The 27,096-nt window shown below is 34.8% G+C and overlaps 1 protein-coding gene and 1 pseudogene across 18 annotated transcripts in view; both read left to right on the plus strand.

Moving 5' to 3' along the window:
- NRXN1 (neurexin 1) overlaps positions 1-27,096 on the plus strand; it is a 1,007,449-nt gene that overhangs the window by 930,809 nt on the left and 49,544 nt on the right. The window lies entirely within an intron of this gene.
- LOC120622601 (uncharacterized) lies at positions 1,492-1,610 on the plus strand (annotated as a pseudogene).

Raw genomic sequence — 27,096 nt, forward strand, 5'->3', positions numbered from 1 at the left:
TCAGAACTACTTTACCTTTAGTTTAAACACAATCCTAAAAAACAGGATTATCTAATATCTTGCTACTCAAAGTGTATACCAAGAACCAGTAGCAGGGGCATCACTTGGCTGCTGCTTAGAAACACAGAGTTTTAGTTCCTATTCCAGAACTACTGAATCAGAATCTGCATTTTAACAAGACCCCAGAAGGAACTGTAGCATGATAATGTTTGAGAAGTATGGGTCCAATACCCCAGTGCAAGGTAATTTCCCTGAGTTTTGACACATTGGGAATATCTTGCTTGATTGGTTAATATTGATGGAAGCAGGTAGACTGACTACAATGAGAGTAGTAAGAAAAGGCAACGTTGTGCCAGTGAAAGGCCGGAGAAAATTTATGAACAGCTGATTCATAATTTAAAAAAATATATCAAAAAAGGCAACTAGGCCACTTCATGTGTAGACAAGAAGCTCAATATACTATAGCAATTCCTAAGGGTCTCCCTGTGTCACAGCACCACAGAATAATTATCATTCATAATAATAAAACTCATGTCATTATAAAAAAAGGTTAAATTACGTTCAGCGTCTTTTGATTAAGAAGGCAAGGAAGTGAATAATGTGTTTTAAAATGGTTTTCAGAAAACTTTGGTTCATTTTGCTTTTTAATTACTTAAAGAGATATGTGTCAATTCACACATGCTTTGGGTATCAAAGAACTGATGTTCCAAAAAAATGTTTTTGGAAAAAGTTTGATATTTTCCAAAAAAGGCAATCAAATACATATATGATGGGAAATAATATATTTTAAAGAATATCCATTACACATATTTTATAATTTTAAAAAAGCGTGCCTGTGTGTGTAAAAATTACATACGGTGCTGGTCTTCCTTCTTGTTACACAGCTTCAGAGGTCACTGGTCACATAATAGCCAGTTAAACTTGGGAGGCACTATTTATAGAATAGCATGTGAAAGCAGTTCTCTGGAGTGTTGGGCCTTGGCTTGGGGTGGGACGCACCATGATCTTTTTAGAGTTTAGGGTAACTAAAGGTTTGAATCCTGCCCTGCCTTCACTTAATTGGTTGACCTGTGTGGTTTGCACTTTGGGACAAAAGAGTGGAGACTGCAGTGTCCAGTTGCCCCTGAAATTTCTGCTTGATGGCTAAACATCATGGCATTTCTGTTTATAGAGGTCATCCCACTCTGCTGACCAAGCCGTCTTTTTGCAAAAGCAATGCAGCAATAAAATCCCTAATGTGGTAGTAATCTGGGCCAACCCAGGACTTGAAATAGGTGAAGGTTATTCTGCTTTAAGCTTCCTTTACCTATTTTTCCTTCCAATGTCGAGTCTCTTCTGTAGCCCAGTCTCCAGCTTCCTCAGTTTCCCAGGCACACAGTGTCTTCAGGTTCTCTCAGTCCACAGACATGTAAGAAAGGGATGGGCCATGTATACTTTTGGGAGACTTAGAAATTAATGCCCTTGGAGAAAAAGTAATTTAGAGAAATTCTCTTCTACAGCCATCCTACCCTGAGCAAGTTCAATCCCATCTGATCTCGGAAGCTAAGCGGGGTTGGGCCTGGTTAGTACTTGAATGGGAGACCACCTAGGAAGACCAAGTGCTGTAACTGTAAAAAGTAAAAAAAATAAGGGATTGTAAGCTGACAAGGTCCTTGCAATCTGTGAGGTCAACTAAGGGTTGCCTTGCCTAAAAAAAATAATAAATAAATAAAAATAAAATAAAATAAAAAAGAGAAATTCTCTGTTATTATGTAGTGTTTGGGGAAAGTACCCAACTTTACATCACTAAAGGAGGTAGTAAGCTTTTCAAAGGCAAAGGCTCTGTTAGGTAAAAGATGCTTAAAGAACTCTGCCTTGCACTAGTAGGTACTCAGAATTATTTGTGTAGTCAAAGGATTAATGTCCTGTTAAAGATATTTCAGAAACCAAGGAACTTATGGTTATCGTACTTTTCTTTAGATCTTTTTCTTCATCCCTGTAATTCATTCTATAGTAGGTTGCCTTATACTTTGTTTATGGGTAATCGCAAGCTAATTTAAATGATGACATTTTCTCTAATAAAACTTACTGCAAAATCACTTCTAACAACCTGTCAAAATATTCTGAGTAAATAAATAATTTTCTTCTCATGAATACACACCACTTAAATTTTCCCAATGGTCAACAGCCACATCAATGCGTCTATATTATGAGCTATAATAATAAATTTTAGTAATTGTTTCTGAGAGTTATACACCTTTATGTCTAAGGAGGAGAAATGAATTTCCATTTCTAACTCTCCACCCACCATGCTAACCAACAGATATTTCAAATATACTGTGTTCAGAAAAGAATTCGCATCTGGCTCTCAGATCTTTTTCTCCTTGTGGATTTTCTTTATTTCATTAATAGCACTTTTTTCTTCTTGATAATTCAGAAGACATAGACAAGTAAATATTTTAAAAAATAAAAATACAATAGAAGTGTTGTAATCAAAGAATGAGGAAAAGTGTGGGACCACCAAGATGGCTAGACAAACCATTATTGATGCTATAACATAGTATATTCAAAGATTTCCACTCCCTATTAAAACAACACAAATTTATTATCTTATTGTTCTGGAGGTCAGAAGTCTGAAATCTGTTGGTGAGGCTGCAGTCCTTCTGGAGGCTACAGGGGAGAATCTGTTCCCTTGCCTTTTGTAGTTTCTAGAAGGTATGCATGCGCCTTCCTTCTATCACTGACCTTTGCTTCCCTCATCACTTCTCCTCTGACTCTCCTGTCTCTCTCTCTCACTCATAAGGACTCTTGTGATTACATTGAGCCTACTTGAACAATATAAAATAATCTCCTCAGTTTAAGATTCTTTATCACATCTGCAAAGTGTGTTTTGCCACAGAAGATAACATATTTACAAATTCTGGGGATTAGGGTGTAGACATCTTTAGCTGGTAATTATTTAGTTTACTACATACTGTAAATCCCCAATCTGTCTTTCCAATTACTGTCTCCCCCTCAGTTAAGGTAAACAGAACCATTTTTTGGTCCGCTGTGCTTTTTTATTCATGTCTTTGCTCATGCTGTCTTTTTCAAGGGAAATATCCTTCCACCTTCTGTGCCTGCCCAAAGACGTCCCCTTTTTCCAGGCAAAGTCAATTATATCTACTTTTAAAACACTTCTTGATTCTTCCTTGTAAAAATTAATTTCTCCCACCTCTGAATACTTTTACTTATCTCTACTTTGCATGACCCTTATACACAAATAATTTTAGTATAAGGTGGAAAATAATGTCTTCTCCTCGTCTAGACTATGAGATCCACGATGACATATTCTGCATCTAATTTATAGTTAGTTGTACCTCGTGCTCATCCCCACCCCACTTCCAGCTCTGTGCACAGATCATTGCCCACTGGGTGCTCTGTACATATTTTGTGGAAGGATTATTGAATTTCTAGAAATCATCCCATCATTTTGGCAGAGTCATGAGACCCAAGGGAGATGCACTCAGGCTCTCTAAATATATATGTATATATTTTTACTATCCAGCGTGGTGCTGTCTATACTTGACATATAGGTTTTCTTCCCTTTTTTTAGGTATTGTATCGATTATTGAAAATAATATTAAAAGTACTAGGCTTTACCACATTTTTACATGATTATATTTGAAAATTTTTAATTTCTCTCAGAAGACAAACTTAGGACTCGGAAAAGGGAAATAAAATTTCAACACTCCTATAATTACAAATGACAATGTTATTAAAATGGAGAAATTGAATTGTTAAAAAGTCAAGGAAGAGGGTTTTTTTTAAGTGTTCATTTTACTTAGTTACTCCTACATATATCTAACTGGCAGAAATTACAAGTTACCTTTCTCCTATTGTTCTCCTCTACTGATATTTTAAAAACGAGTTTCATGTCTTGACTTTACAGATTTGACAGATGTTCCCACCCTCTTCAATCACTGTGAGAAATGTGTATCCTTAGTTATAAGAAATCCAAAGGCGCGAAAGAGATTGGAAAGAATGATCATTTTCTCTACCTTCCCCAGGTGTTTTCATGTTACCCAGGGGTGTTCCAGTCATTCCTTTGAGTTGGGTGAAATTATGAGAACTACACCTAAATATGTCAATATTTCATTCTGCTGCAGCACTGAATATGAGGCACTGGTGTGACAGAATCCTGTTTTTTACACTTCGGTGATTTTTCCACAGTGCTGTGAGCGGAGTGAAATAAATCTGCTAACCCGTTTATTAACTTCTAGAAATTTGCTCTCACCTTTTGCTTTACACAAAGAAGAGTAGGTTGTGGTCAGTTTGTATCATCAAATATTTGTTTTTGAATGGGAGTAAATGAGTATGGTTGGCAGAGGGAGCCATTTTCATGTCTGCAAGGTTGCCTCTGGGTCCTAGGATGACCATGTCCCATCTTTGCTTCCTTGAAGTAGTTCCCTTAGCTGTGAAGATTTTACATAGCTCAAGATACCTGTAAGTAGGTCATGACTATGTGATCTCTGATCTGTTTGTATTTTTTTTCAACAACTCCCATCAGTGTAATTAAGTATACTCTAACCCTAAGTGTCTAAGTGTGTTGAATGCAGTAAATAATTTTAGATAATCCGGTATTATACTAGGTGCCATGATTATCTGGATATTGAAGCTACTCCTCTACTGATTTACAAAGACGTTCCCAAACCGAACCTCTTAAACAGACCATTTTTGTCTTTTTATTGGTCATATTGCTTCAAATATATCAGTTAAGAGAGAAATAAACCCCCTGCTTGTACTCCACACCTGATCGTACCTACACATAATAATATTTTGAACTATCGTATTATACAATAAGAAAGCACACTGAAGAGGCCCAACCTTTTCTGCTGGAGTCGTCATCACACTGGAAAGAAAATCTGGGCTCCAGCTATGAGCCTCTGTAGGCATTAATGAGTAGTATCCCCATATTATACCTTATAACTGCTTCCTGAGGGACTCCCCTTGTGAAAGAAATGGAAGGAGCCCCAGTATGATTCTGGAGAAGCTGTGGTTTATTGTTCACACTTAATTATCTAGCTGTTGTATTGTTCTTCAGGATAGAGTTCTGTCTGGGTACAGAGAGGGAAATTAGATAAGGCCATTTGATGGGTGTGTGACTTTCAGAGGTTGACACAGGCAGCAAATATCATCACTGCCAATTATTATAAGACCCCTCTCATAAAGAAATGTACCATCCACTTGAGTTAAGAAGGTAAGGTCAACAGCCTATCAAAAGTTTTGGAGGACAGAACTCATAGTCTGGGATTTTTATCTCCTATGATAAGTAATTACTTATTATTTGGACTTATTTTAATTTTTTTCTCCAAATCTATTTGTGTTTTGCATGTGTTAAGTAGGTAGGAGACATTTAGTATTTATTTATGACAATATCACCTTTATTGAGATGTCCTGTGAGTTGTTCTATCCTGGGTTATTTTGTACCGTGCGACCACCGAGTTACACTCAAATCAATAGAGAGGATCTCAGCAGTAAGTTAATAAGTTTGGACAGTTTGGAAGCTTGCTACTTGTGCCAGAATTCATCACAACACAGATTTTTTTCACTCAATATCCAGTGCTCTTTGTGAATCAAGAATTAGGGATGATATGAAGAATAAGATTATCACTGACATTAAGAGCCCAATAACTAGTAAAATCATCATTCATTCCTCCCTGCTCAACTCTCAAATTAACCCATCAGTAAGTCGCGCAACACTGACTTCAAAACAATGCCCTCTGTATCTTCACTACCACCACCCTAGGGCAAGCCGCTGTCGTCTCTTGCCTAGACTGCAAACTCTCCTAGTTCACATCTCAACTTCTCATCTATTCTGCAATTCCCATAACACATTCTCTGTTGGCCATACAATATTATTTTATAAATATGTGAATAAAATTATGTCATTATTCTGCTCTTAAGACCTCCATTGATTCCCCATCACACATTATTAGAATGATGTCGCAATTCCCTGCATCTCTCATCTGTCTGTCTCTCCTGCCTTCTCTCTTCCTCACTGATCTTTCTTGGGTCACACTGTATTTTCTTTTGTTTGTCAAATGCTTCAAGCTCTTTCGAACCTTAGAACATGAACACTGCCTCCCAACCCAAGTAATCACATGTTAGCTTTTCCAAGAGCCGTTCCATAAACACCTGATATAAAGGGCTTTCCCTTTTACCCTGTTCTATCACCCTTTGATATTTTGTAGTTTTTCTTTATTTATTTGTTGCTTGCTTGGTTAGATGGTTGAGAAGAGTGGTTCCTGTTGTCTGGGAACTGATCTAATCCATATAGTGAGGCAAAAGTGTCATTGGAAGGTGGCTTGGAACTTATAGGTAAACTATGTTATTCACCTGTTGGACAGAAACAATCTTACAGCATACCAACATGAGACAAGATCACCTTGAGACCACCATCCCATCATTATTTTGTTTAAAAACTGATAAAATCAAGGTCACCATGAAACCCACAAAATATCAAACTATCTCTTGGTTAGAATGATTGATAACCACTTATCGACTAATAGATTTTTCCTCACTCTAGTCTGCTCTTGCTATACATAAGATTTATTGTGATGCCCGGTCATAGAACTGCCTCCACTTCCTGACATCATCGAAGCCAGAACAAAGCTCTTCTTTTTTAACCCTGCCCAATCACCTAATATAAGCCCAAACTCTTTAATAAGTCTTTTCTAACACCTTCTTACTGAGATGCTTCATGGTTCCCCATGGTGTGTGTTCCTTTTTGCTACAACAGTTAGTAAACCCAACGTGTTCAATTGCAGGCATGTTTCTAGTGCTTTCTGGTGGGAGGGAATTGATAATGGTATATTCTTTGGTTGTTGGTTTTCTGACTTTCTAACTAGAAGATGGACTCCATTAGAGCAGGGCCTTGTTGTCTTGTTCACTGCTGTATCCAGAGTCTTAAATACGTTTGCCATTTAGTAGGTCCAACTTATTTGATCTTTTGAATATAGAGATTCAATCCTTAGAGCAGTGATTTTCAAATACAAATCCTTGACCCAAAGACCCCAAGGTTCCACTTGAGAGATTACAACCTGAACCAGAAATATATATCCTTTATTTGCTTTTATAGGCAAGTGGTACACAACCATGAATTTGGATTTTCACAATACAGTTGAGGGCTAATTACCAACTTATTAACAATTAATCTTAGCCGTCCTAAGCTAAAAATATCATACAATTATATTTACTCAAAATTCAAACTGAATAATATGCATTCTGGCTGCCATATTCTGCTGGCAATGTTTCAAAGCGCCCACTGCACTTGCACATGAACAGGTAGTAGGAATTTCTACCTGACTTCTGTTGGGTATCATTTTTAATTGATGATAATTTTGTTTTTTTAAATTAAGTTGTTATAAATTTAGTTTTGGTATTTTTGGTTTCATTTAGTTGGGTTTCTTGGTTAACTATTGTAATGACACATAATTGCATCAACTAACATTTATCAATTATTAGAATTATTAGAGTTTCAGACATTTATGTGTTACAGTTCTAATATTATTCATAAATCTTCCCAAAGTTGCTTGCATAGTGACACTTCAATCCATTATAAGGATTCACAGGTAGGATAGTCAGGCTTTGGGGCTCTTTTTCTACCTAAATGTGTCAAGAGCAAAATTAGGTTAGAATGAAATACCTGTGAGAACTGAGCCATTACCGAGCCACTAAGTCTTAAGAGCTTGTGCTTTGTGATTCAGCTATGAGTTTAAATAATGTAGACCTCCTCTGAAAGCAAAAAACAACTAGCATATTGGCTGTCCTATGACTCATGACAAAGAAAAAGTTAACTTGGATGAGTGACCTCTCTTTTTATTTCCCAATCTAGCAGCGATTTTGTTTATCTATTCAGATTTTAAAGGGAAGAGCCTTTTTTTTTCAATATATACTGTTTTTATGACAGAATAGTCAAAACAGTTATCTGATTACTAAGGCAGTGGCAGGCACTAAGTCTCTCTCTCTGGGTTTCACAAGATTTGGAGATAATAGGACCATTTTCAGAGTCAAAAATATATATTTATTATGTAACAAAGCCTTTAATTTAGGAGGACTGTTTTATTCTTTAATATATATTTTTCCAACCATCCTACTCTTCAACGATTCAGCAGCGATAAACGTATAACTGTTTCATTTCTGAGTTACTATGTGGGTGTCTCTCAAAGGATCTGATTTTGAAGTAGAATAAAAATAATAATAGTTGTTGCTTTTTTTCTTCCATTTATAGAAGTGTGAAATTCTAGCCTTTAATCAATTCAAACTGACATTTCTTTCAATGTTATTACCTTTCAATGACTTCATAATTGTGAAACTACAACTAAATACACAAATTGATTAGCTCGAAATACTGTCCACCTCATGTGCCAGAACACTTTTACAGGAAAAAAAATGTAATCATACCTTCCCTAGAATTCTAGCTTCTCATCTCATATTTCTCTTCCAAAACTCAAAGGTGCTACCTAGGAAAACAATGTTGTTACATCTGGAATAATTCAGATACAGTTATCTTCTCCTTCTGGTTAAGTAGAATATTAATAGACTGTGCAAATGCTACTGCAGGGCATAGTTTAAGGTCACCGAAAGTACTATAAGTTTCATGTACCATGAGTTTCAATCAATGGATCAGTTAATCGCATATGTTGATGCTATACTATGGTTCCATGTGGACCTACCATGTGCTATAAATGAGATCTAAAATCTGTGAAACCTGGTCTTTCCAGCAGGAAGCTTTCAAACAGGGAAATAAGAATAGCATATAGATATAAATTAGATGCCAAAAAATAATAATGTAGTTTCTAAGTATAAAAATTTTAGACTAGTGATTCTCAAAATATAGTCCAGGGAACCTTGAGGCAGGAGGTGGGGAGATTTGTAAGACCTTTGTAGTGAGCTCAAAACTATTTTCATAATAATACCAAGATTTTATTTGTCTTTTTTTAACCCTCATTTTTTTCACAAGAGTACAGTGGAGTTTTTCAGAGACTAAATAATGTGATTTTGCAATAGATTAAATGCAGAAACAGATATCAGCACCCAGATATCTTCTATTAAACCAGATATTTCAAATATTTACAGAAATGTAAAACAATATTATACTCTTCAAAAATTTTTGTTTTTAAAACTAGCTGTTTTTTTAAGTGTATGTTACTTATGTTAACATGTAATGGATTAATTAAAATGAATTAATAGATATTTAACATTTTCTCACTTTCAATTTCTAATAGAGTAAATATACATAGATATAATTTACATATACAGAAGATTTGGGGAATCTTCAATACTTTATAAGAGAGAAAAAGGGTTCCAGAGATTAAAAATTTTAAGAATTGCTGTTCCAGAGAAATGCTAGATTTTGTATGATACCCATATATGTCCTGTGCCTTCTAAGTTTCTAGATAATTTATCATTTTGCTTAGATCTAAGTAACATATCATTAAGTAAACATCTTTTCAATCTGTCCAACATTTTCGATGCTAGAGCTTTTTATTTTTTCATGGTAGTGGTGTCTAGAACATAATGCATTTTCTTCACAGGGTGACTGGGCTTTGGATTTTTTCACATAACAGGCACATTTCCTTGAGACATGCCATGAATTCTATACCATAATTTGTTACATATTGGTATGTCCCAATCAGACATGAAGTATGTTTTAAGTGATGTATTGATAATAATGGTTTAACTTCCAAAGTAAGTGAATAATTAAGGTTTTCGTTGTTGATGATATTTTAAATAAAAAGTAGAATAGATTCAAGATTGTCTGTGATAGCATCACCCTCAATCACAGTGTTCCAATATGCCTTCTTAAGTAAAAGAAAAAAGACGAGGTTGTAGCCAGTTTGCTGGGAATGTACCTGGGAGCGTGCCGTGCTTGTGAACTCCATTTGTCACGCTTGTCAGATTGGAAATGAAGTTGAAAACCTCTAAGGCAATTAATGCAGCATTTATGAAAGTGACTAAACTCAGTGCACACTAATGACTTCATTGTTTGGGCTTAATTGAACTGGAGTTCACATACAAATGACAACTGAAACAAAGCTTAGCATTTTCCAAAGAGTACAGGAAAAATCTAGCACATTGCAAAATAAAATATAGTCTCTTTCCCAGGCTTTTCATGAATCTATACATAATTTTAAAAGTTCTAAGAATAGTACATACCTTTGGCCTTCATTACATATAGAATACTAATAACTTCCAGTAGTGAGTGAGCCTTGTCAAAAATAAATTATGTAGAATCATAAAATTGAAATTATATAGTGCCTTGCAGCTGCTTCTTCATGTTAATGATAACTGATACTATTTACTGACCATCGAATATGTGCCATTTTTTTGTTTGTTTTTTCCTGTTTTATATATTATCTCATTTATACCTTATGGGAAATTTCCAAAGATATGTCTTGCTGCTGTTCTCATTTTATGGATGAAGAACCTGAGACTTAGAAAGGTTGTGCTAACTAGCTGATCTAAGCCTCAAGGTTAGGTCACGAAGCCAGATTTGTCTGATTTCACTGCTCATATTCTTACCACTGAGTTATTCTCTCCCTTGCAGTCACATATTACACACATTTGATTGGCAAAAGCGATTTAATCTCTTTATATCACAGACAAGGATACCCCAGCATAGGCAGATTACATTGTTTGTACAAAGTCACAAAATAACAAAATCAATATCCCCCACTTTGTTCCTTAGGTGGACATCTGAAACTCAATACAGGGCATGGGTCTAGATATCATTCTTCCTCTCTGGAATTTCAGAATGTTTACTATATAATAGAATTTCTGTGGCATTTATAGTATGTAGCATCTCTCTTTCTCTCCCCCCCCACTCCCCGCCACGCTCTCTTCTCCCTCCCTCCCTCTCTTTGTGTATGTGTGCGTGTGTGTTCTCAGAGAAGGAGTCTGTATATATTTTTTTGTATTTCTCACAGTTCTTTGTACCCAGGTAGACCATGATGTGTATTAGTTGAATGATTAAATGACAGAGTGAATGATCCACTGCAATGCTTTCCTGAGAATAAGTTCCCAAAACGACCAGGAGCCACCAGGAAGGAGGGAAAGCAGGTTCCTTCATTTGCCACTAATTTCAAAAAGAGTCCTCTGATATTATTGATTTGCATATTCAATTATTCATAAACATTCTTTTGGGGAAAAATGTTTCTTCTGCCAATAAAGTTTTTGTTTCATTGCTTTTAACCACAGGTCTTATTTATATTGTTTCGACACTCATTTTCTGTTTTGTTAATTAAGTAACAAAAGTCAGCAGGGTCTAATGATTTTATTAGAATGAAAGCTAAAATGTGACTCACAATATGTGAGTTCTGGCCCTGGTTTTTCCACTTGCTAGCCACATTTCTATGCTTTAGATTCCTTATCTTTCAAATTTTAATTATGATATATTTATTTTGTTTTTTTACCAAGTTTTGGTCAGGATCAAATGAGAGAGTGTATGTTGAAATGTGTCAAAATGCATAAAGTGATATATAAGAATATTATTGATTATATGTTATTATACATTATCAGTGATTTTTTTTTTTAGTTTTATTCTCTATACAGTTTGGGCCATGTACATGCTATAGTCTCCACAGGTGGTTTTTAATTCTGTTCACTTATCTTACATTTCATTATAAAAGGTGCTTCTTTTTGAACTAGAAATGTTTTCTGATTCTGATGTACTCAAATATTATTATCTAAAAGCTTCAGAGAGTTGATTTACAGCATGTCACAAAATTGGGCCCACAGGCAAGTAGATCGGTAAAATTATAAAAATATAGACCTATGAAATATGTAAATATAATATATAAAGAAATATTACAAAACAGACCTACAAAAATACAAATAAATACAAAAAGAAAAAGGCATTTTTACCCAGAGACACAGCAAGAGACTTAAACTTGTGCATCATGTTGACACATTCATTCATTCATTCCTACATTTCTACTTACTTACTTAACGAACATTTATGGAATGTCTAATATATGCCAGGCTCTGTGCCAGAGGCTGAGGTTCCAAAGATAAAGTAGACAGTAGGTCAACCCTGGAGTTGCTAATAATCTAGGAAGAAAAGAAATATACAAACAACTACAACAAACAGAAGTATTAGATAAGTGCTAAAAATGGTATCATTACTTAAGTACTACGGAACAGCACAGTGGAAATAATGACTAACTCTGCCTGGGGGCTTCGCAAAGGCTGAAAGAAAGAATGGCATTTGGGCTTAGTAAAAAACGTGTAGGAGTTTACCAGATTTTTTTTTAAATGGGAAAAGGGCGTCGTCTCCAGATAGAAAAGACAATATGTTCACACTCGTGAAGATGTAATAGAACATCAAATGCTGGAGAAATATGAAAATTAGAACAAGTCTTTAGAAAAGTGCTTTGGCAGATTGTTTCAAAATCTTTACAAGCACTATGTCTTTAGACCAGTGATCCCACTTATGGGAATTTATCTTATGGAAAAAAAAATATAAAGGAAGATATGTGTCATTTATAATAGCAGAATACAAAATAGAGATGGATCCATTATCTAAAAAAATACAAAATAGTTATGTTAATTATAATACACCAGTTTAATCATTTGATTGCTATTAGCATGATAATGATATTCTAAGTCAAGATGGAAAATGTATATGCCATCATATTAAATTGTAAAACAGAATAAAACTATCTTTATTATTACAGCTATTTAAAATTATGTGTGTATACAGATAAGAAATGGAGAAAGAATATGAAATTAAAATCAAAACACTAACAACAGCATCAACAACAACAAAACATTTCATGAAGATGGTGGGATTGTGAATGATTATTTTTTATAGATTTACTTTTTGTGGTCATATTATTTACTAATTTAAGTAATTAGTGACCATTTCCTATGTGCTAGAAGCATTGCTAGGTCAGTTGAAAAAAAAAAATTATCATTTACATAATAAATTTTTAAAATTTTAAAGAAAAGCATTTTTATACCTCCACGCCTTTGCGAAAATAATTAACTCTTTCAAGACCCAAGTTGAATGATATCTGTTCTAGGAAATCTCTTTAGAATCTGTCTATCCCATCGTTTCTGAATCTCTCTCTAGATTTTCCAAACTTCTGTCACCCAAAATGAAAGGCACCGTCTTAAGGAGTTGAATTGGGTAATGCAGCATGTTCAAGGCCGGTGACAGAGTGGGCAGGGGATGGAGATAGGAGGAGAATGCATGTAGTGTGTGTTTCTCATGGTAAGGGCCAAAACAACCTGCAGCAGAATCACCTGAAATACAAGTTAAGCATGCAGTTTTTCATCCTTCTTCTCTAGAAAGTATAATTAAGTATATCAGGGTGGGGCCAGGAAATTTGCATTTTTAACAAGCACTCAAATTCTTAGGCACCAGAAATTTAGAAAACAGTTGCTGTAAAATATTAATCTACATGAAATTGGTGCTTCCACTTCCTGCAGTTTTCTTGTGGAACATTATATGAGTGACCAGTTGAGAACTTCATCTGTTCATTGCTGTTCTTATAATGTTATATTCATTCCAAGATGAGCTTTGTTTCCAGCTTAGGTCTCACAATTTTGTGAATGGAAAACATTCACTCCTGATAAGTGAAAATCTGGATTCTGTTATGTGCAGGTGCTTGTATGCATGCATAGAGTTGTGGAGTCATGTGTAACCTTCTAAGTAGGTATCTTTTCTAAGTCATTCTTGTTGCTGAAAATATCGTTGTATGGTCCATTACTGGCAAATTGTGATGGGTGAGCAGGGAGGAAAAAGACTCACATTTAATAATGCTAAAAAGCTGTACTCACTGAATCCTAAAGTTTCTTACAAGGTCTATTAATGTACCTCAGCTACATATAAGGTTCTGTGTTCTTTTTTTCCTTTTGTTTTTTTTCTTTCCTGCCTCTCTCCTTTCTTTCCTGCTTTCTATCAGACTTGACCATGGACTATGGCTTTTTTGGTTAATTTTTTTCATCAAGCAACCACCAAAAACATTTGGTTACTGATGACTGTTTGGTAAACGGCACTGTCCTATTCACACCATCGGAGAGAATCAGTTCTTTATTGCCGTTGTCCCTAGAATCTTGAGTCTGGACCAAAAGGAACAATTAGCCTACTATTGAAACAAAGGAAACAGATAGTATGCCCAAAAGCTCAGACAATATTAAAAATGAATTAGGGACTGGCAGTATAAATCCTAAAGAGATTAATCTGAAATGAAAATGTTTCAGCACCATTACCCTTTGACATGAAACTGGCCAACCTAGAAGCCAGCTGGGAGAAAAACAATTCCAGGACAATTTCTGTACAGTACACTCTTACTTCATCTTCATGAGTCTCAGTACAAATGAATTTTTAGGATATGTGAAAGGACTCTACCTGTATATGTGTACATTCATGGTTTCTAATCACAGCAGTGAGGTAGGGACCAGTTCAGTCAAGTGCCATATTTCTCTGTGTCTACTAAAGGGTCATCCTTTTCTTCTAAATGCTACTATTTGCACAGTTCTCGGCACATTAATCTTTCTTACTCAAAAGTATTTCCAGCTAAAATATTCTTTATGCTGTAAAATTCAGTTTGGGAAACTATCCCTTAATGGATGGGTCTGAAGTACCTGCATTTTTCCATTTTGCTCTAGCACTGCTCTCTGTTGCAATTTATCTCTTGGTGAATACTACTCATGCCACTCTTCTTAATTTAGTCCTTAAAAAAAACTTCCCATTTTTGTTCATTAGAAATCCTGTTGATGTGGCTTTTCCTGAAAAAGAATTCTAAACCTGGATCTCCAAGGTGACCCTGATGTTCTTAACTTCTGGAGGTGGGATGCTGATTAACAATGCAGGCTTTGGTGGTCCACTGAAGTCAGAGTCGGAGAATCAGTCTTCAGGGAAGGGCCTGAAATCTGGGTATTTAAAATATTCCTTCTTGGATCTTATGCTTACTACTTTGAGAACAACTATTCTAGAGCACTAGTAGTAGTTCTGAGTAGTAAAGTACTTTTGATGTGTAGTCAATAGCCTTTCAGTTGCAAATTTCATGGATATAGAGGTTATTCAATCCCTCTGAGTCTCCATTTCTTTTATTTTTAACATTAGTATAACAAATTTTAGAGTACAGTGGTATAGAAAAGATTATATGAGGCAGTGGGCTTTTTGTTTGTGCTTTTAATTTTTAAAAAGCATATGTACCTAGAGAAATAATCAATGTAAAGAACAAAACTCACAAGAATAGAGTAGCAGGGAAAAAAAACCATAAGATCTAGAATATATGACATTTTACTCATTTAAACATTAATTTACCTCTAACCTTCAACATGTACTTGCAAATATTAAATTAGTAATGAACAAGTTTAGTGGTATACCATGGCCTCAAACTAGCACTGTCATTATAGGAGAGAAAAAGCAAAATGAATAAAAATTTAAAGCTGAGATAATCTACTACAGGTTTCCACTATTTATATTTTTCCTTTTTCTTAAAAAATGAAAACGGTCCAGAATGTTTCCCTATTCTATATTCTCTCACAACTGGAGTTAACTTCCTGACATATGTCTTTTAAAAGCCACCTATGCATCTTTCTTCCCATTCATCAAGTACAGACAAGAGAATTTGCACTAAAAACAAATCTTCAGAAGCCACTCATATTCTTATGAAAGGAGGAGACCCAAGCTTCTCCTGTTGTATTTCTTATCCTATAAATGTTCATCGGAGAATCATACTCTCTTTCCTGGAAAGTAAAAGCTTTCAATCCTTCATCCAGTATCAGTGGGGGAGGGAGGAGGCTTTGGAGCCATTTGCTGTCTCTTATTTGACATCAGTTTTCCCTCTTCCTCTAAGTCTTACTCTGGTTGGTAATTATGGTAATTTTTGATAGCATATTGAAACTTGCCAATATCACATTCACCCATTGACTAGAATAGCAAAGAATCCCACTGCCATTTAATTTAAGCCAAGTTATTTAACCTCTCGTCATAAAAATTCTTCATTTGTAAAATGAAGGAGTTGGACTATGAGAGCTATAAAACCTTTTGGAGTTGTAAAAATCTATCTAGTTTAAGAGAATTATTACATGCAATATTCTCCCACACCATAGACTATGTAATGATATTTGTGAATCTGTGGGGTTTTTCCAGATCTCTCTCTTCATTTTTCCCTCTCTCTCTATCCCTCCATGCACTCCCTCCCTCCCACTTTCTTTTTTGCAATATTTCCCTGTCAAAAAGAGCATTAATTTGGCTTGAAGCTGCTCGAATGTCCTGGTGTTCCAGGTGGCTCTGTATCTCAGCTCTGCTGTACTGACCCTGAATGCCACAGGGTTGGCAAAGTGTGGAAATTGGCATGACAGCAGTGTCATAGAGGGAAAGTGCCTGAAACTGGTCCTGAGTACACTGTCCCCAGAAGCCTTTTCTGTGGATAAAATGACTGGGTGGGGGACTGGAGACAAGAGCTGCAGACATAGTTCTAGAGCTATATGGTGGTATTTGCCACCTCTGTACACTGTGATGAGGGATAGTCTGAAACAGGATTTGTTCGCTTGCTTTTTTACATCCCCTTCTTTGTGAACTATAAAGTAGCCTAAGACCATAAGTAGCTTCAGAAGTATAATTTGAGGATCACACAAAAGCTCCCTCCCCTTCACTCATTCTCTCAAAAAGCCATCCTGTGATGTCTATAAATACTACCTTTTCTGGTTATATCTTTAAAAATTCAAAAAGGAGAAGAAATAAGGGTCTCAAGTCTTTTGTTTTAATTTCAATGAGGTTAATTTCTCACTTTGTTTAAATAAAAAGAAAAGTCTATAAATAAAAGATTTCTTGACCTACCAATAGCATGTGGGCAAGTTGACCCTAATGTCTTCTCTAACACACTTTTACTATAGGCATCCAGGCCACCACATTTTGAGTTTTCCTCTTACCTCCTCATCCTCATTTGCTGTTTCTTCCTCTTCTCCATGACTTCTTTGGCCTGGTCCTTGGTCCTTCTCTCTTCTCCATCTAAACTTACTTCCTTGCCACTTTAAATATATACCTCATAGTACAGAATACTTTTTTTTTCTTTTTTTACCTCTTTGTAAATAAGGTGGAAAAGCCTAGCATTTAGAGCGCATGGTTTCTCAATCTCAATGCTATTGACACTTGGGGCCAGATAACTCTATTCTGGGGACTGTCCTGGGCATTATAGGATTAGGTACATTCTGGATCACGACCTACTAGATGCTAAGTAGCACATCCCCAGCTGTGACAACTAGAAATGTTTTGAGATATTTTCCATTGTTTTCTTGGTGGCAAAATCATCCCCCACCCCCATAAATGACTGATTTAGAATAGTTTTATCTAAAACAAAAAATCTTTTAATAATGTAAATTACAAGCCTCAGACTTAATTTGGTCATTTAAATGTTTTTAAGAAAAACATTAATATCTCTTCAAGTTATAAGAATTGTGAACAGCAACAGAAGTCAGCAGTAGAATCTAAAGGCTTGTGCTGGCTAGGAAATGCAGGAAAATGGAATGTGTTTTGTCTTTAGCCCTATACCACTGTTGGTAAAAGCATGCACATTATCTTGCTTTTAAAGCAGCAGTAAATGATATCCTAAATTAAGCTTCAAGTTTAGTTCTGCCACTTCTTGCTAATTGCATCCTGCTGAGAAAACTAAGGCTTAGAGGGGTTAATTTGTCCAAGTTTGGGTAATTAGCCAAATCATTTACTTCTCAGTCCTTCCTATTCCTACCTCTAAGAATCAAAGATAATTTAGAAATTGTCACTATAAATTGTAAAGCTCTTAACACATGTAGGTTTGTATTGTTATCTGCATTTAGAAATGAAAGAACTAGAAGTGACTGTGAGAAGTGGAGGTCTTCAGTTAAGACAGCCAGAACCTGTATTAGAGAGCCCCCTTCTTGCCCATACCTACCTTATTTTCTTTGAAAAAAAAGCCTTCCCTCCTTATTTTCTTTGAAAAAAAAGCCTTCCCTCCTAATTTTTTTTGCTCAAAACATCTACCAGTCACATTCTTCTAAACTTAAATGAATATAGATATCATTAATTTAATTTTAAATGACAGAAGTAGTACATAGAGTACATAGACTTGATGAAAAAATGTACAGAATGGTACCTAGTAAAACTGAGCCTCACTCTCACCTTTGAACTCTGCTCCCCTCCTCAGATTTAACCACTATTGACTGATATTTTGTCTCTATGAAAATTTTCTCTTCATATGCAGCTATATATTTGTATGTGTAAATGTTTGTATGTGTATAATCTTTAAATAGTTTATAATTAGTACTGTTAATTTTTGTTTAAATAACAATACATTCTAGAGATCTTTTCGTGTAAGCACATTTGAATTTACCACATTATACTTTATAGCTGCAGATCATCTTGATTGTAATGTTGTACCATAATTTATCTGATCAGTTCATTAATGATGATTAGGTGGTTTCTAGTTTTGGGCTGCTACAATATTGCAATGAACAGGTTCGATGTTGATAATTTTATTGTTTTTTTTTTTTTAAATAGAAGTGCTCTGAGCCTTAATACTTTCTTTTAAAAGAATGAAGTTTGATTTTTGATGATTATGTTGTAATTGAATAACTAGGCCAAAGATAGAATGGGCACAAACTTGACAGGGTTCAGTCTTTCAGAAATATGTTTTAAAAAATAGTCACCAAGACAAAATGAGCTTTGGAATTTCAGCATTCTGAAATTTAGTGGCAATTTACTTATTCTCAAATTTTTCTCTAAGTAATGGCTGGAATGACAGCAATTATTATAAACTGAAATGCATGGATATGATTAAAGCTGATAAAGAACAAAGAGAAGTTCCTGAGTACTCTCTGATATAAATGTTATTGCTGAAAATTGTTCAGTTTTTTTATCTTTTTTTTTTTTAATCTCTATGATACTGTCATTTGAAACATACCATGGTCTCTTATAACCTTTCCTGTCAGACTGGATATAATCATCTCAGTTACTTTGTAGAACTGTGCAAAATATCTGTTATTACAGAATGATAAATGGAAGCAAATATATTAGGGCATATATTTCCATATTGTATTCCAGATGTGGAGCCCTTGATTACCAAAGAATTCTTTTAAATTTCAGAGGGAAGGCAAAAAATAAGGTCATATTTCCATCACTAGATAACATATTTGTTCTTTAGGCTTTGGGAAACAAAGTACATCCTTTGGTGCTTGTTCGTTATTTTTAAAGATTTAAAAAATGGCATATTCATTGGGACTTAAATCATTTTTAAAGAGGAACAGTTCTAATTGGCAAAAAAAAAAAAGCATAATAATGTATTTTTTAAAGTTGCATAATTGCCTTTATAAAATCATCTCATAAATATATTCATTATAAACGTGGCATTCAAAAATGCCATTCATTAACTTGGAAATAAAAATTATAATTACAATTTTAAAGCTTTGAGGTGATTCTGTTAGCACGGTTTCTTGCTTGCTAATTGCACAGTTTAAGGTTTCTAATTTAAGTAGGTAGAAACATGATAGTCATCTGAAAAGAAGCATGTAAGACTTTTAGGGCTGGATGTTTAAAGAAAAATAGTTTTTCTTCTCAGCAATCACATTGGATTAGAAAGTAATACAGAGAAAATTCTCTATGCATGAAAATAGGTCTTATTTGGGTCAGGGGTTAAATGGGATGCTCATCCCTCTCTGCAGTCCCAGCCGGGTTGCAAATTCCACAGTAGTGACTGCCTAGACTTTTTGAGTCAGGCGCGGGCTGGGCTGTGTACCAACAGCCTCGTCAACTGCAGACGGAACTGCAGCATCCCTTCCTGCAGTAGCGCGTCAGCCATTGGTTCCTTGGTGACACGTGACTGATAGAGCCTTTTCTGTGTATTTTCTCGCCCATCTGTGTGCAGGGCACTGATAGGCCAGGCTGATGCGCAGGCAATTTATCATCTTGATCTCCCACTGAGTCAGGGAGCTCTCCTGTCACCAGTATTGATTTCAGAGGATGGACTAAATTTCCTAGGATTTCCATTAAGAATTAAGAAAAAAGCTCTAAGCACGCAGGGTAGCCAGACAGACATGGATATGAGATGGCACTGTGAAAACTCGCAGGTAGCTTCTTCTGTCACAGCCGGTGCTCAGCACAGCTTAGAACTGCAGCATGCAGGGTTTAAGACACCAGAAACCTAAGAACAATGATAATGAAAATAAGAATAAACTCTTTTGGATAAACTAATTTTAAGATTTATATTAAACTATTTCTTCTTGGAGATTGCATGTCAAATTTATGCATGCTCTATATGAAATGTAGAAAGATTGTTTTAAATTTTTAAATGTCCTTAAACCCTGAGCATGGTTGCTTCTAGTTTTGTTTGCTGCTTTATGTGAGCTTCAGAAGGTTTTTTTTAGCATGCTTGTGACAAAAACAATCAAAAATTGTGTGTGTCTGTGTGTGTGCATTTATGTATTAAGTTGGTTCAAGTAAAAGCATGAATAAAAGCTGCTTTCAAGACTTGCCAGAGTGCTTTATTATTGTTAATGACTTGGTGATAATTTTTTCTAAATATGCTTAAATTCTGACCATGCATGCTTTTGAGACAGTCACATTTCCGTTGAGAATTTGTAATAGTGAAATGTCTGAATTAAATGTATGTTCGGTACAACTGAAAATGTATTAGTGATCAATGATTAATTCTGATTAATAGAAATATTTCACGATGGTAAAATTTGAGTAACATTTATTTACACCAATTCTGCTTACTGAAAAAAACATGCATGTCTGGGATTAATGAAATTGTTTATATTTTTGAAATATAAATTTCAAAGATAGTAATATTTCAGTTTTTTAAAATGCATCTAAGGTGAAAATTTTAAAGCATTTTTTTTTTGTTTTGGTCTAGGAGAGGATTCTAAGAAAACTGCTTGTATTTGCGAGATATTACGTGTGTGTGTGTGTGTGTGTGCGTGTGTGTGTGTTTGTGAGAATTCTTTGGGGAATTTTTTGATACTCTTTTAACTAGTTTTTATTCTCATGAAGAGAGAAAATGCCTTAACATTCAAATATTTTCTAGGCCCATGGTAATTAGAGCCAGCAGAAGCAGGAGTATGGCCAGATGGGATTGGCACGCTTGGCAGTGAGTGGAGACAATAAGTGGGGGTGGAGCAGATGGAGGACAGAAGGGATTGCAAATCAGAAAAGGGGAGGAGGAGGGGAAGAGTCTGCCTAATAGGGAGGGAAGCCTGGCCTCTCTTTTCAAGTGAACTTCTGATCGTATCTTCCTTTAATTATAAGGTAAAATGCCATGTCTGTTGTGACAGCTATTTTTTATTAAATTATGTAGCCCCTGTTTCATATTTTAGAGAAGTCCCATAAATTAAAATTGCTTTACCAGAATGTAAATGGTGCTTTGTCTATTTGATGATGTTTGTAACCTTTTTCTCTTTGCCATATTCACGAAAAGTAGGAGAAAAATTAAAATTAAGCAATCTTATTATTTGAGTTGGTTGTATCTAAATATAAATATGGCAGTGATTACTAAACTTACTTGCTAGACCTTAGGTGATTCAGGTATCTATAGGGTTTACTGGCTTTTTCCCTAAGTAAGCTTTCAATTCTGCAAATATTTAGAGCCCATGCTGACTAATCTATTATTTTACTTCTGGCTTATAAACAGATTTTCATTTCTAGAATAATTCTGAATCTTTTATTTAAGTATCTTTGATTTTGTCATGAAACTTGGGGCTTGACCAACGCCCAGTTCAAATTCCGAAATGAAGTTAATCTCTCAGCATCCTCCATCAAGCCTTTTGTCACCCAAGTGCCCAGAGAACTGGGCATAGCCTTTGCCTAGAAAGATAATAGGATTGGGAAAGAATGAAAATATACTTACCTCTGAATTTTATAATTTTAATGATTCTTTTAGAATTTAAGGTGAACCCAGACAAAATTTCAGTCCTGAGTACAACTGAATTTGACCAAAATTTTCCTACCAATGTACCAATAAAACACAAATTTTAAAACCCCACAAATTTAAAAATTTAAATATACATCTTTTGGTCCATGGGTCACTCACAGCTCACTTAATCATTTGGTTGGTGGGTCTTGTGGGTGAAGAGAGTTTCCATTCTTCAAAGGAAGTTTTGCCATTTTGAACGTCTCTCTTGACTTACCTTCTGAACCATGCTTGACAAAGAACTATGACCTACACAAGAGAATGAAAAGCTCTACCTGTTGTACACTGAGGTATTACAGATAATTTACTCAGATCATTTATATTAGTTTCCCCAGAGCTGAAGAATTAAGCCAATTTCTTTTACTTTCTGTAGTCCTTTTCTTCTGTGCCCTGTTCTTAGAAATTAATGAAAGAATCCAGTGAGCAGCAAAATGCTCAATTGGCAAATTCCCTTAATGTTTTTGGAAAGAAATAGAGCCGGCAGACAGAACTTTTGACAGATTTATATTTTGGAGGGCTGACCAGTGTTCATAAGCAAAATGACCAAATGATAAAGAATAAAAATTTCTATTGACTTTGAACGATCAAGGTTGCCTGAGTGGACTAAGGCCACATTCTCCTTACAGCAAAGAGGAATGAAAGGAGAAGGGCCCTGCAGTGGCGGTAAATGTCTGGTCACAATAGCATCTGGGGTCAACTGCTAAGCAGATGTCTCACCGAGACGTTGACCAGGGAAATGCTTACATTTTTACACAGTAATTAGTGATGTTGCACTGCATGTTAAGGATGTTTTGGGTAGTTATGATGAAATGTTACTCAATGTGTGCCTTCCATATGCTCCTTTAATTTATGAAACGTGCTCATCCCACAGCATCTGGGTGATTTATAAACTACAAGTGCAATCAAATAACTGTATGATGGATGCATTAGACAGATACTAATTGAAGTGAAAAGCCCTCTTAGCTTATACTTTGTAGTTTTCAAATGGGAAAAAAAGCATGGAACCAAGGACTTTCATCCTTTGTCTGTATTAAGCATGTCAAGAACTAAGCTTTACCCTCTGCCCATCTGGAAAATAACTCACTTTAAACGAGATTTTGACCCTGTCAAAATTATTGTTTTGAATTCCAGTGTTATGAGCACTAGCAAAATTCTTACATGAACAGTTTTGGTGGATATTTAATTATACTTTCACAAGGTGGTCCCTTGTCTTCTCTTTCACTTCCCATTTTCTCTACTGTGAAGCTTAAATTCCTCTGCTGCTTTTTCTGGCATTTATGGACTCAAATACCATATGCTTCAGACAACAATATTATAAAACATAATATTACAAATAATAAAACAATAAGCTATGTATATTTTCAGCAGAGTGTAATGACACCAACTTCTGCTTTATACATTTTTGTGTATACTTAGGCTTGAAATCTGCTAAAGTTACCATATTGACCCAGAAAGATTGATTTTACTTTCTGCTATGTTGTTTACATTTACTTGACAGTTGATATTTGAATTACTCTCATCACTCTGGCACAGAGAGTGGAGTCAAGCACAATATCATGGAGTATATAGGCAATTTCCAGTAGACAGGTTAATTGGGGAAAGTCTTGGACAGTTATAAACCCATGGAGACCTCTAGTGTTCCTTAGCAGATGAAGACAGTATGAGTCCAAACTAAATAGCCACGAAAAAGCAAAACTACTTGAGAGATGTGTTCTATTTTTGTCATAAATTATATGTGATTATCACTACACATTTCCATTTGCCCCTCAAATTTTTACCTTCATTTAAATTCACTTGCTTAAACATTAGGAACTATCTCAAAACTATTTCCCAAATATCAATTATATATTTTTGTTTTCATTGTTGTTTTTATTGTTTTATTTTTGTTTTTGATTCTACAGATTAAGCCACAATTTAATTATTTTCTTGATAACGAAAAGGCTCAAATACTTTTTCTTACTATTTTCCCACAACTATTGTGTCTTTTGTTATAAAGCCTACATTACTTTAAGTATTGTTTAGTTTAAAAGACAGAAACTTCACATAATAGTGGGAATGACTTGAATATTATTTGGGGGAACCAAAAGAAATCAGTCTCCAGAAGATCAGTCCTGAAGTCTGTGTGCTCTCATCCTTGTTTTCACTGTGTTTTTATTGAAACATAATAGGTTTTGTAGGATACCAATCTTGTCTGTAAGCGTATTTCTGATTTTTGACCAAAAATATGATTCTGTAAGTTCACAGCCTAGATTTACTAGTAAATTCATGGATAAAGTGGGGATTTAATGGCATGGGAAAATACATTCACCTATCTGACCTCTTCACAGTTTTTTAAATTGAAAACTCTACTAGAGCTTTAGAGACATTGCCTTCCCAATCAATCCTTCAGTGAAATGAATTTACTTACAATGAAAAAAATATTTATTATATGTACAAAAATATAGATTACATATAAAATGCTACACATATAAAGTATGTATTATAATGTAAAACTAAAACTATCTTTATGACTTTAAATGCTAATATTTCTTGTTAGATCAAAAATATCACGTAGAATTTTGATTTTTTTAAAAATGTCTTATTTTGGAGTTGCGTAGATATAGCTTCAGGTAACAATTCTCAATTACCCATGTGTAAACTGTCTACTTAATGGATTATCTTGCGTGACCAGATGTGCTTTCTAAACCACTTACATTCCCATTGGCTTAAAAATTATTGTTTTCAATTAAATGCCGTGACTTCTCTCAATTAGTTATATTTAAGTGGATCACCTATCCATTAGGTTTATAGTGGTGAGTCTATGAATATGTGTGTCTGTGTGATACACTGCTAAATAATTAGCTGCTAAATAATGGGTTTAAAGGATACATATAAGAAACTAGAAATTTCAGGGGAAATTTTGTCAAGAGTTTTCTTAGCCTTAAAGAAGTGTACCTTTTATTTCCAGCATGCTGACACATACAAGCAATAATAAAGCACCTGTCTCTGTTTGTTGTACATTTTATAGTTATGATCTGTTAAAATATCTACTGGCTGTTGATCTCTAGCAGAACTTTCCTAGATATCATAGGTAACTCAAAAAAAAGACACTTGCCGCCTTACAAGTCCAGTTGCAGAGTCAGGACAAGCACATATAAAACTAGAGGAGTATTGAAGGGTGAACTGTTTTATCCATTAGAATCAATTAATGAACACCTGTTTGCTGAGAATTTGCTACATACTTTGAGGTAGTTTGGAGAAAGGAGAGTTCAGTATGCACTAGTGTTATTCTGCTACATGTTTCCCATGTTTGTTTGAGCAGTCAAATCAGGCGGATGGATATACATCTCATAACACCAGTACCAGCTTCTGAAGTGGTGTTTAGGGCACTGAGGATATTTTAATATGAAGCAGGGTCCCAAGCAGCTTGTCTCAAAAACCAATCAAGATGGTTGTTTCCTGTTCTGCATATTCTCAGGACAACATATTGATTTCTTAAAAGCCAGTTTTTATGCTTTATGAATAATAAAAATAATGAAAAATGTGCATAACTTTTTTATTTAAAAATCGCCTGCATATTTAGTTTGTACTCATTCTCTTTATTCATTAAAATTAGCCATTATTACTAAATGTTCTTCTTTAAAGGAAATTGGTTTCCTTTTACTGATGGGATGATTTGAAATATTGAGTTATTTTTCCAATAGTAAATTAGACACATTGGAGTAAGTATAACTATCTCAGGCTACCAGGGTATAATTGAGTGTGTTTGTAAATTATTTCAGAAATGATTTTCAGTATGCTTGATTCTACTTCCTTCTTTATCTTTGATTTTATTTTCTTTTTGAAGTGTACCTGCCAAAAAGAAAATAGAATGTGGATGGATATAGACAGGAAGCAAGGGTCTGGCCTTGAGTACAACAATTTTGAATAAGTGATAATTATGGAAACAGTCTATTCATGGTACTTAAATGGTTATCGATACAGTACTATTATTTCCTCAGTAAGTAGTTTAAAATGCAGTAAATAATTATGGGAAACTTCATGAACCATTCATTAGAAATGACTGAAATGATACCTAGATGTAAAATACCAAACTGAATAGTTCTTGATTACTTTTCAAAATCTCAAGCTAGGGATAGTAAGCTCACTATTTAAAGTCATCCATGTAACAAGGGTTTCCTAGATTACTGACTTCTGGTTTTTCACGCAGCCAGTGAGATTTCAATTGCAATAGATTGTGTTATTTTAAACAGAAGGCTACTGAATGTAGCCTCCTTGCCTCTCTCTCTCTCCACCTAGCAATTCCCTAAATGATGAATCAACTCTTTGTAGTACTTTAGGAAGAGATATGAGGGTTTTAAATGATGAGATGAAGTAGAAAAGTATATACTTGGTTTGATTGTCTACTTTGTAAGGGCATTTCCAAAGACATGCCATTTAAACGAGGAAAATACATGTTTTATGTTTGTAAATATTATAGAATAGGGGATTTATAGGTTAGTTATTTTATAGTTTTATGATTGTGGCTGTATTTCTTTACTTTGTGAATGTATCTGCATCTTTTTTTTAAGGAAAACTATTTTATAAAACTGGTTTTGCCCACTAATACATAATATATAGAACTTGATCATGTCAATATGTTTTTTTTATTATTAGTTTTATAAATAAATGTTTTAATTCAGAATAATTTAAATATATAGAAATGTCACAACCATTTTATAGAGTTTACTCTTCATCCAGCTTCCCCTAATGTTATATCATGTTTAAGCATTGTACCTCTGTCTCTGCTAGGAAATTAACATTCATTAAAGTTAAGAAATGATCTGTTTTTAGAATTTTTGTGTCATAGATGCCACTGAGTGTCATAAGACTACTTTTGGAAAATTTCAACATCACTCGGTTTGATTCCCACCAACATCTTAAGAAACCCTCCTCACTGGACAACCCAGAATTTCTACTCAGAAACATTTAATAAAGTATTTCAGGAGGAAAAAAAAAAATTAAGAAAAGCAGTCTTTTTTGTTTGTACCTCTTTTTTCTTCCCATTTATATAAATGTTGGTTTTATTTTGAAGTTGGTCTCCGAATCTCTTTTCCCCTTTCTGTTTCCTGGTGAAATTTATAACATTCTAAGCCTAGAACTATCTCCTGAACTTAAAACCTACCCTACAGCTTCCCCAATTCACCTCAAATTGTAG

This window comes from Pteropus medius, unplaced genomic scaffold, assembly GCF_902729225.1.
Source record: "Pteropus medius unplaced genomic scaffold, Ma_sr-lr_union100, whole genome shotgun sequence".
Classification (NCBI taxonomy): Eukaryota; Metazoa; Chordata; class Mammalia; order Chiroptera; family Pteropodidae; genus Pteropus; species Pteropus medius.